At 55.2% G+C, this 10,000-nt stretch overlaps 12 non-coding genes across 12 annotated transcripts; all 12 read left to right on the plus strand.

The window, feature by feature from the left end:
* The first annotated feature begins 193 nt into the window (after positions 1 to 193).
* TRNAP-CGG (transfer RNA proline (anticodon CGG)) lies at positions 194 to 265 on the plus strand. Its single transcript has one exon. It is a non-coding gene; the product is annotated as a tRNA-Pro (tRNA).
* Positions 266 to 1,322: 1,057 nt separating this feature from the next.
* On the plus strand, positions 1,323 to 1,394 carry TRNAP-AGG (transfer RNA proline (anticodon AGG)). Its single transcript has one exon. It is a non-coding gene; the product is annotated as a tRNA-Pro (tRNA).
* Positions 1,395 to 1,748: 354 nt separating this feature from the next.
* TRNAP-CGG (transfer RNA proline (anticodon CGG)) lies at positions 1,749 to 1,820 on the plus strand. The gene has a single exon. It is a non-coding gene; the product is annotated as a tRNA-Pro (tRNA).
* An 822-nt stretch (positions 1,821 to 2,642) lies between these two features.
* TRNAP-AGG (transfer RNA proline (anticodon AGG)) lies at positions 2,643 to 2,714 on the plus strand. Its single transcript has one exon. It is a non-coding gene; the product is annotated as a tRNA-Pro (tRNA).
* A 1,217-nt stretch (positions 2,715 to 3,931) lies between these two features.
* Positions 3,932 to 4,003, plus strand: TRNAP-AGG (transfer RNA proline (anticodon AGG)). Its single transcript has one exon. It is a non-coding gene; the product is annotated as a tRNA-Pro (tRNA).
* Positions 4,004 to 4,357: 354 nt separating this feature from the next.
* Positions 4,358 to 4,429, plus strand: TRNAP-CGG (transfer RNA proline (anticodon CGG)). Its single transcript has one exon. It is a non-coding gene; the product is annotated as a tRNA-Pro (tRNA).
* A 573-nt stretch (positions 4,430 to 5,002) lies between these two features.
* On the plus strand, positions 5,003 to 5,074 carry TRNAP-AGG (transfer RNA proline (anticodon AGG)). The gene has a single exon. It is a non-coding gene; the product is annotated as a tRNA-Pro (tRNA).
* A 1,248-nt stretch (positions 5,075 to 6,322) lies between these two features.
* Positions 6,323 to 6,394, plus strand: TRNAP-CGG (transfer RNA proline (anticodon CGG)). The gene has a single exon. It is a non-coding gene; the product is annotated as a tRNA-Pro (tRNA).
* A 244-nt stretch (positions 6,395 to 6,638) lies between these two features.
* Positions 6,639 to 6,710, plus strand: TRNAP-AGG (transfer RNA proline (anticodon AGG)). Its single transcript has one exon. It is a non-coding gene; the product is annotated as a tRNA-Pro (tRNA).
* A 1,309-nt stretch (positions 6,711 to 8,019) lies between these two features.
* Positions 8,020 to 8,091, plus strand: TRNAP-AGG (transfer RNA proline (anticodon AGG)). The gene has a single exon. It is a non-coding gene; the product is annotated as a tRNA-Pro (tRNA).
* A 354-nt stretch (positions 8,092 to 8,445) lies between these two features.
* On the plus strand, positions 8,446 to 8,517 carry TRNAP-CGG (transfer RNA proline (anticodon CGG)). Its single transcript has one exon. It is a non-coding gene; the product is annotated as a tRNA-Pro (tRNA).
* A 1,146-nt stretch (positions 8,518 to 9,663) lies between these two features.
* Positions 9,664 to 9,735, plus strand: TRNAP-AGG (transfer RNA proline (anticodon AGG)). Its single transcript has one exon. It is a non-coding gene; the product is annotated as a tRNA-Pro (tRNA).
* The last annotated feature ends 265 nt before the right edge of the window (positions 9,736 to 10,000 follow it).

The following is a 10,000-nucleotide window of genomic DNA, read 5'->3' on the forward strand; positions in this document are numbered from 1 at the left end:
GGTCATTTAATGCTAGACCCTGAAACCTGGCTTTTTACGTCTTCTTCTTTTATTTTTTTTGTATTATTATCATTTTTTTATTTATTTATTTTATTTTTTTTATCGTTGCGCAGTTTCATCACCGAATGCTTGCGGTGACAATCCATCCTCGAGGAGTTCCACACGTCCGGCGGCAGGGGGCGTATAGGTTTCTGGCTCGTTGGTCTAGGGGTATGATTCTCGCTTCGGGTGCGAGAGGTCCCGGGTTCAAATCCCGGACGAGCCCAAGCTGAACAGCGCCGCCTGGCGCCGTGGCTCTTCTCTTCTCTGCGAGGCGTCTCTTTTAAGAAGTTGTTCCCAATCCCGCTGTACTTCTGTACCGCTTATTCTTTTATTGGCTTCAATAAAAGAAGAAGCGGTTGCCTTGGGACGGGAAGCTTGCAGACGCCGGCGTGCCGCTGGACGTCCGTTTTAGCTTCCCTGCTAAACTTTCAGCTCATTCGGGCTCACGCAGCGACCGGCTCTATATCTGTCTGGCTCGTTGGTCTAGGGGTATGATTCTCGCTTTGGGTGCGAGAGGTCCCGGGTTCAAATCCCGGACGAGCCCGAGCGCTCAGCACATCCTCCTTTTAGGAGGACCCTTACCTTTCTGCTCCGCCTCAGAGAAAATGCCACTCGGGTGCCGTCGCTTTGCAATGGGAAGTTTCTCTCGACAGTGCTTGGCTGCAGAGAGCGAGAGGCTTTGTCGCTCGACGTCTCTTTAGCGTCCCTGCTAAACTTTCTCTTCTTCCGAGCGCCGGGCCCGGAGAGGCTGCCAGCTGTCTGGCTTGTTGGTCTAGGGGTATGATTCTCGCTTAGGGTGCGAGAGGTCCCGGGTTCAAATCCCGGACGAGCCCAAGCTTGACAGCGCTACACGTCGTCACGGCTCTTCTCTGTGCGCTTGACATCCGTTTTAGCTTCCCTGCTAAACTTCTCGTACATTCGGGCTCACGCCGCGGGCTTTTCGCTAACTGTCTGGCTCGTTGGTCTAGGGGTATGATTCTCGCTTTGGGTGCGAGAGGTCCCGGGTTCAAATCCCGGACGAGCCCGAGAGTCGCCCGTTGGGCTGAGCGGTTTGCGTAACGCGTGCAGCTTCTTCTAGGAGGAGGCCGCCAAAATACCTTTTCTGCTCCGTCTCGATGAAAATGCTGTCGCTTTGCAATGGGAAGTTTCCCCTGACAGTGGCTTTGTCGTCGTCGTCGTCGTCGTCGCCGCCGCCAAGACTGCACTCGACGTCCCTTTAGCGCCTGTGCGAAAGTCTCACTTCATCTCAACTCTGGGCCCGGAGCCACTGCCAGCAGTCTGGCTCGTTGGTCTAGGGGTATGATTCTCGCTTAGGGTGCGAGAGGTCCCGGGTTCAAATCCCGGACGAGCCCACGCAGCAGCTTTCACGCGCGCGCCCTCTTTTACGTCCTTTCCTTGAGATGACGGAAATTCATCCTCCAGCAAACGGGGCGATTCGACTACCTCGGCTCCAATCTACACTGGAAAGGCACGGTTTGTGCTGACTCGAAGGATGCGTTTTGAAACGGGTAATGGTCATTTAATGCTAGACCCTGAAACCTGGCTTTTTACGTCTTCTTCTTTTATTTTTTTTGTATTATTATCATTTTTTTATTTATTTATTTTTTTTTTTTTATCGTTGCGCAGTTTCATCACCGAATGCTTGCGGTGACAATCCATCCTCGAGGAGTTCCACACGTCCGGCGGCAGGGGGCGTATAGGTTTCTGGCTCGTTGGTCTAGGGGTATGATTCTCGCTTCGGGTGCGAGAGTTCCCGGGTTCAAATCCCGGACGAGCCCAAGCTGAACAGCGCCGCCTGGCGCCGTGGCTCTTCTCTTCTCTGCGAGGCGTCTCTTTTAAGAAGTTGTTCCCAATCCCGCTGTACTTCTGTACCGCTTCTTCTTTTATTGGCTTCAATAAAAGAAGAAGCGGTTGCCTTGGGACGGGAAGCTTGCAGACGCCGGCGTGCCGCTGGACGTCCGTTTTAGCTTCCCTGCTAAACTTTCAGCTCATTCGGGCTCACGCAGCGACCAGCTCTATATCTGTCTGGCTCGTTGGTCTAGGGGTATGATTCTCGCTTTGGGTGCGAGAGGTCCCGGGTTCAAATCCCGGACGAGCCCGAGCGCTCAGCACATCCTCCTTTTAGGAGGACCCTTACCTTTCTGCTCCGCCTCAGAGAAAATGCCACTCGGGTGCCGTCGCTTTGCAATGGGAAGTTTCTCTCGACAGTGCTTGGCTGCAGAGAGCGAGAGGCTTTGTCGCTCGACGTCTCTTTAGCGTCCCTGCTAAACTTTCTCTTCTTCCGAGCGCCGGGCCCGGAGCGGCTGCCAGCTGTCTGGCTCGTTGGTCTAGGGGTATGATTCTCGCTTAGGGTGCGAGAGGTCCCGGGTTCAAATTCCAGACGAGCCCAAGCTGAACAGCGCCGCCTGGCGCCGTGTTGTTGCCAATCCCGCTGTTCTTCTTTACCGCTTCTTCTTTTATTGGCTTCAATAAAAGAAGAAGCGGTTGCCTTGGGACGGGAAGCTTGCAGACGCCGGCGTGCCGCTGGACGTCCGTTTTAGCTTCCCTGCTAAACTTTCAGCTCATTCGGGCTCACGCAGCGACCAGCTCTATATCTGTCTGGCTCGTTGGTCTAGGGGTATGATTCTCGCTTAGGGTGCGAGAGGTCCCGGGTTCAAATCCCGGATGAGCCCAAGTTTGACAGCGCTACACGTCGTCACGGCTCTTCTCTGTGCGCTTGACATCCGTTTTAGCTTCCCTGCTAAACTTCTCGTACATTCGGGCTCACGCCGCGGGCTTTTCACTAACTGTCTGGCTCGTTGGTCTAGGGGTATGATTCTCGCTTTGGGTGCGAGAGGTCCCGGGTTCAAATCCCGGACGAGCCCGAGCGCTCAGCACATCCTCCTTTTAGGAGGACCCTTACCTTTCTGCTCCGCCTCAGAGAAAATGCCACTCGGGTGCCGTCGCTTTGCAATGGGAAGTTTCTCTCGACAGTGCTTGGCTGCAGAGAGCGAGAGGCTTTGTCGCTCGACGTCTCTTTAGCGTCCCTGCTAAACTTTCTCTTCTTCCGAGCGCCGGGCCCGAAGCGGCTGCCAGCTGTCTGGCTCGTTGGTCTAGGGGTATGATTCTCGCTTTGGGTGCGAGAGGTCCCGGGTTCAAATCCCGGACGAGCCCGAGCGCTCAGCACATCCTCCTTTTAGGTGGACCCTTACCTTTCTGCTCCGCCTCAGAGAAAATGCCACTCGGGTGCCGTCGCTTTGCAATGGGAAGTTTCTCTCGACAGTGCTTGGCTGCAGAGAGCGAGAGGCTTTGTCGCTCGACGTCTCTTTAGCGTCCCTGCTAACCTTTCTCTTCTTCCGAGCGCCGGGCCCGGAGCGGCTGCCAGCTGTCTGGCTTGTTGGTCTAGGGGTATGATTCTCGCTTAGGGTGCGAGAGGTCCCGGGTTCAAATCCCGGACGAGCCCAAGCTTGACAGCGCTACACGTCGTCACGGCTCTTCTCTGTGCGCTTGACATCCGTTTTAGCTTCCCTGCTAAACTTCTCGTACATTCGGGCTCACGCCGCGGGCTTTTCGCTAACTGTCTGGCTCGTTGGTCTAGGGGTATGATTCTCGCTTTGGGTGCGAGAGGTCCCGGGTTCAAATCCCGGACGAGCCCGAGAGTCGCCCGTTGGGCTGAGCGGTTTGCGTAACGCGTGCAGCTTCTTCTAGGAGGAGGCCGCCAAAATACCTTTTCTGCTCCGTCTCGATGAAAATGCTGTCGCTTTGCAATGGGAAGTTTCCCCTGACAGTGGCTTTGTCGTCGTCGTCGTCGTCGTCGCCGCCGCCAAGACTGCACTCGACGTCCCTTTAGCGCCTGTGCGAAAGTCTCTCTTCATCTCAACTCTGGGCCCGGAGCCACTGCCAGCAGTCTGGCTCGTTGGTCTAGGGGTATGATTCTCGCTTAGGGTGCGAGAGGTCCCGGGTTCAAATCCCGGACGAGCCCACGCAGCAGCTTTCACGCGCGCGCCCTCTTTTACGTCCTTTCCTTGAGATGACGGAAATTCATCCTCCAGCAAACGGGGCGATTCGACTACCTCGGCTCCAATCTACACTGGAAAGGCACGGTTTGTGCTGACTCGAAGGATGCGTTTTGAAACGGGTAATGGTCATTTAATGCTAGACCCTGAAACCTGGCTTTTTACGTCTTCTTCTTTTATTTTTTTTGTATTATTATCATTTTTTTATTTATTTATTTATTTATTTTTATCGTTGCGCAGTTTCATCACCGAATGCTTGCGGTGACAATCCATCCTCGAGGAGTTCCACACGTCCGGCGGCAGGGGGCGTATATGTTTCTGGCTCGTTGGTCTAGGGGTATTATTCTCGCTTCGGGTGCGAGGGGTCCCGGGTTCAAATCCCGGACGAGCCCAAGCTGAACAGCGCCGCCTGGCACCGTGGCTCTTCTCTTCTCTGCGAGGCGTCTCTTTTAAGAAGTTGTTCCCAATCCCGCTGTACTTCTGTACCGCTTCTTCTTTTATTGGCTTCAATAAAAGAAGAAGCGGTTGCCTTGGGACGGGAAGCTTGCAGACGCCGGCGTGCCGCTGGACGTCCGTTTTAGCTTCCCTGCTAAACTTTCAGCTCATTCGGGCTCACGCAGCGACCGGCTCTATATCTGTCTGGCTCGTTGGTCTAGGGGTATGATTCTCGCTTTGGGTGCGAGAGGTCCCGGGTTCAAATCCCGGACGAGCCCGAGAGTCGCCCGTTGGGCTGAGCGGTCTGCGTAACGCGTGCAGCTTCTTCTAGGAGGAGGCCGCCAAAATACCTTTTCTGCTCCGTCTCGATGAAAATGCTGTCGCTTTGCAATGGGAAGTTTCCCCTGACAGTGGCTTTGTCGTCGTCGTCGTCGTCGCCGCCGCCAAGACTGCACTCGACGTCCCTTTAGCGCCTGTGCGAAAGTCTCTCTTCATCTCAACTCTGGGCCCGGAGCCACTGCCAGCAGTCTGGCTCGTTGGTCTAGGGGTATGATTCTCGCTTAGGGTGCGAGAGGTCCCGGGTTCAAATCCCGGACGAGCCCGAGCGCTCAGCACATCCTCCTTTTAGGAGGACCCTTACCTTTCTGCTCCGCCTCAGAGAAAATGCCACTCGGGTGCCGTCGCTTTGCAATGGGAAGTTTCTCTCGACAGTGCTTGGCTGCACAGAGCGAGAGGCTTTGTCGCTCGACGTCTCTTTAGCGTCCCTGCTAAACTTTCTCTTCTTCCGAGCGCCGGGCCCGGAGCGGCTGCCAGCTGTCTGGCTCGTTGGTCTAGGGGTATGATTCTCGCTTAGGGTGCGAGAGGTCCCGGGTTCAAATTCCAGACGAGCCCAAGCTGAACAGCGCCGCCTGGCGCCGTGTTGTTGCCAATCCCGCTGTACTTCTTTACCGCTTCTTCTTTTATTGGCTTCAATAAAAGAAGAAGCGGTTGCCTTGGGACGGGAAGCTTGCAGACGCCGGCGTGCCGCTGGACGTCCGTTTTAGCTTCCCTGCTAAACTTTCAGCTCATTCGGGCTCACGCAGCGACCAGCTCTATATCTGTCTGGCTCGTTGGTCTAGGGGTATGATTCTCGCTTTGGGTGCGAGAGGTCCCGGGTTCAAATCCCGGACGAGCCCGAGAGTCGCCCGTTGGGCTGAGCGCTCTGCGTAACGCGTGCAGCTTCTTCTAGGAGGAGGCCGCCAAAATACCTTTTCTGCTCCGTCTCGATGAAAATGCTGTCGCTTTGCAATGGGAAGTTTCCCCTGACAGTGGCTTTGTCGTCGTCGTCGTCGCCGCCGCCAAGACTGCACTCGACGTCCCTTTAGCGCCTGTGCGAAAGTCTCTCTTCATCTCAACTCTGGGCCCGGAGCCACTGCCAGCAGTCTGGCTCGTTGGTCTAGGGGTATGATTCTCGCTTAGGGTGCGAGAGGTCCCGGGTTCAAATCCCAGACGAGCCCACACAGCAGCTTTCACGCGCGCGCCCTCTTTTACGTCCTTTCCTTGAGATGACGGAAATTCATCCTCCAGCAAACGGGGCGATTCGACTACCTCGGCTCCAATCTACACTGGAAAGGCACGGTTTGTGCTGACTCGAAGGATGCGTTTTGAAACGGGTAATGGTCATTTAATGCTAGACCCTGAAACCTGGCTTTTTACGTCTTCTTCTTTTATTTTTTTTGTATTATTATCATTTTTTTATTTATTTATTTTATTTTTTTTATCGTTGCGCAGTTTCATCACCGAATGCTTGCGGTGACAATCCATCCTCGAGGAGTTCCACACGTCCGGCGGCAGGGGGCATGTAGGTTTCTGGCTCGTTGGTCTAGGGGTATGATTCTCGCTTCGGGTGCGAGAGTTCCCGGGTTCAAATCCCGGACGAGCCCAAGCTGAACAGCGCTGCCTGGCGCCGTGGCTCTTCTCTGCGAGGCGTCTCTTTTAAGAAGTTGTTGCCAATCCCGCTGTACTTCTGTACCGCTTCTTCTTTTATTGGCTTCAATAAAAGAAGAAGCGGTTGCCTTGGGACGGGAAGCTTGCAGACGCCGGCGTGCCGCTGGACGTCCGTTTTAGCTTCCCTGCTAAACTTTCAGCTCATTCGGGCTCACGCAGCGACCGGCTCTATATCTGTCTGGCTCGTTGGTCTAGGGGTATGATTCTCGCTTAGGGTGCGAGAGGTCCCGGGTTCAAATCCCGGATGAGCCCAAGCTTGACAGCGCTACACGTCGTCACGGCTCTTCTCTGTGCGCTTGACATCCGTTTTAGCTTCCCTGCTAAACTTCTCGTACATTCGGGCTCACGCCGCGGGCTTTTCACTAACTGTCTGGCTCGTTGGTCTAGGGGTATGATTCTCGCTTTGGGTGCGAGAGGTCCCGGGTTCAAATCCCGGACGAGCCCGGGCGCTCAGCACATCCTCCTTTTAGGAGGACCCTTACCTTTCTGCTCCGCCTCAGAGAAAATGCCACTCGGGTGCCGTCGCTTTGCAATGGGAAGTTTCTCTCGACAGTGCTTGGCTGCAGAGAGCGAGAGGCTTTGTCGCTCGACGTCTCTTTAGCGTCCCTGCTAAACTTTCTCTTCTTCCGAGCGCCGGGCCCGGAGCGGCTGCCAGCTGTCTGGCTCGTTGGTCTAGGGGTATGATTCTCGCTTTGGGTGCGAGAGGTCCCGGGTTCAAATCCCGGAGGAGCCCGAGCGCTCAGCACATCCTCCTTTTAGGAGGACCCTTACCTTTCTGCTCCGCCTCAGAGAAAATGCCACTCGGGTGCCGTCGCTTTGCAATGGGAAGTTTCTCTCGACAGTGCTTGGCTGCAGAGAGCGAGAGGCTTTGTCGCTCGACGTCTCTTTAGCGTCCCTGCTAAACTTTCTCTTCTTCCGAGCGCCGGGCCCGGAGCGGCTGCCAGCTGTCTGGCTCGTTGGTCTAGGGGTATGATTCTCGCTTAGGGTGCGAGAGGTCCCGGGTTCAAATTCCAGACGAGCCCAAGCTGAACAGCGCCGCCTGGCGCCGTGTTGTTGCCAATCCCGCTGTACTTCTTTACCGCTTCTTCTTTTATTGGCTTCAATAAAAGAAGAAGCGGTTGCCTTGGGACGGGAAGCTTGCAGACGCCGGCGTGCCGCTGGACGTCCGTTTTAGCTTCCCTGCTAAACTTTCAGCTCATTCGGGCTCACGCAGCGACCAGCTCTATATCTGTCTGGCTCGTTGGTCTAGGGGTATGATTCTCGCTTTGGGTGCGAGAGGTCCCGGGTTCAAATCCCGGACGAGCCCGAGAGTCGCCCGTTGGGCTGAGCGGTTTGCGTAACGCGTGCAGCTTCTTCTAGGAGGAGGCCGCCAAAATACCTTTTCTGCTCCGTCTCGATGAAAATGCTGTCGCTTTGCAATGGGAAGTTTCCCCTGACAGTGGCTTTGTCGTCGTCGTCGTCGTCGTCGCCGCCGCCAAGACTGCACTCGACGTCCCTTTAGCGCCTGTGCGAAAGTCTCTCTTCATCTCAACTCTGGGCCCGGAGCCACTGCCAGCAGTCTGGCTCGTTGGTCTAGGGGTATGATTCTCGCTTAGGGTGCGAGAGGTCCCGGGTTCAAATCCCGGACGAGCCCACGCAGCAGCTTTCACGCGCGCGCCCTCTTTTACGTCCTTTCCTTGAGATGACGGAAATTCATCCTCCAGCAAACGGGGCGATTCGACTACCTCGGCTCCAATCTACACTGGAAAGGCACGGTTTGTGCTGACTCGAAGGATGCGTTTTGAAACGGGTAATGGTCATTTAATGCTAGACCCTGAAACCTGGCTTTTTACGTCTTCTTCTTTTATTTTTTTTGTATTATTATCATTTTTTTATTTATTTATTTATTTTTTTTTATCGTTGCGCAGTTTCATCACCGAATGCTTGCGGTGACAATCCATCCTCGAGGAGTTCCACACGTCCGGCGGCAGGGGGCGTATAGGATTCTGGCTCGTTGGTCTAGGGGTATGATTCTCACTTCGGGTGCGAGAGGTCCCGGGTTCAAATCCCGGACGAGCCCAAGCTGAACAGCGCCGCCTGGGGCCGTGGCTCTTCTCTTCTCTGCGAGGCGTCTCTTTTAAGAAGTTGTTCCCAATCCCGCTGTACTTCTGTACCGCTTCTTCTTTTATTGGCTTCAATAAAAGAAGAAGCGGTTGCCTTGGGACGGGAAGCTTGCAGACGCCGGCGTGCCGCTGGACGTCCGTTTTAGCTTCCCTGCTAAACTTTCAGCTCATTCGGGCTCACGCAGCGACCGGCTCTATATCTGTCTGGCTCGTTGGTCTAGGGGTATGATTCTCGCTTTGGGTGCGAGAGGTCCCGGGTTCAAATCCCGGACGAGCCCGAGAGTCGCCCGTTGGGCTGAGCGGTCTGCGTAACGCGTGCAGCTTCTTCTAGGAGGAGGCTGCCAAAATACCTTTTCTGCTCCGTCTCGATGAAAATGCTGTCGCTTTGCAATGGGAAGTTTCCCCTGACAGTGGCTTTGTCGTCGTCGTCGTCGTCGCCGCCGCCAAGACTGCACTCGACGTCCCTTTAGCGCCTGTGCGAAAGTCTCTCTTCATCTCAACTCTGGGCCCGGAGCCACTGCCAGCAGTCTGGATCGTTGGTCTAGGGGTATGATTCTCGCTTAGGGTGCGAGAGGTCCCGGGTTCAAATCCCGGACGAGCCCGAGCGCTCAGCACATCCTCCTTTTAGGAGGACCCTTACCTTTCTGCTCCGCCTCAGAGAAAATGCCACTCGGGTGCCGTCGCTTTGCAATGGGAAGTTTCTCTCGACAGTGCTTGGCTGCAGAGAGCGAGAGGCTTTGTCGCTCGACGTCTCTTTAGCGTCCCTGCTAAACTTTCTCTTCTTCCGAGCGCCGGGCCCAGAGCAGCTGCCAGCTGTCTGGCTCGTTGGTCTAGGGGTATGATTCTCGCTTAGGGTGCGAGAGGTCCCGGGTTCAAATTCCAGACGAGCCCAAGCTGAACAGCGCCGCCTGGCGCCGTGTTGTTGCCAATCCCGCTGTACTTCTTTACCGCTTCTTCTTTTATTGGCTTCAATAAAAGAAGAAGCGGTTGCCTTGGGACGGGAAGCTTGCAGACGCCGGCGTGCCGCTGGACGTCCGTTTTAGCTTCCCTGCTAAACTTTCAGCTCATTCGGGGTCACGCAGCGACCAGCTCTATATCTGTCTGGCTCGTTGGTCTAGGGGTATGATTCTCGCTTAGGGTGCGAGAGGTCCCGGGTTCAAATCCCGGATGAGCCCAAGCTTGACAGTGCTACACGTCGTCACGGCTCTTCTCTGTGCGCTTGACATCCGTTTTAGCTTTCCTGCTAAACTTCTCGTACATTCGGGCTCACGCCGCGGGCTTTTCACTAACTGTCTGGCTCGTTGGTCTAGGGGTATGATTCTCGCTTTGGGTGCGAGGGGTCCCGGGTTCAAATCCCGGACGAGCCCGAGCGCTCAGCACATCCTCCTTTTAGGAGGACCCTTACCTTTCTGCTCCGCCTCAGAGAAAATGCCACTCGGG

The sequence above is a fragment of the Sceloporus occidentalis genome, unplaced genomic scaffold, assembly GCF_023333645.1.
Source record: "Sceloporus occidentalis isolate IW3139 unplaced genomic scaffold, rSceOcc1.0.p SCAF_357, whole genome shotgun sequence".
Lineage (NCBI taxonomy): Eukaryota > Metazoa > Chordata > Lepidosauria > Squamata > Phrynosomatidae > Sceloporus > Sceloporus occidentalis.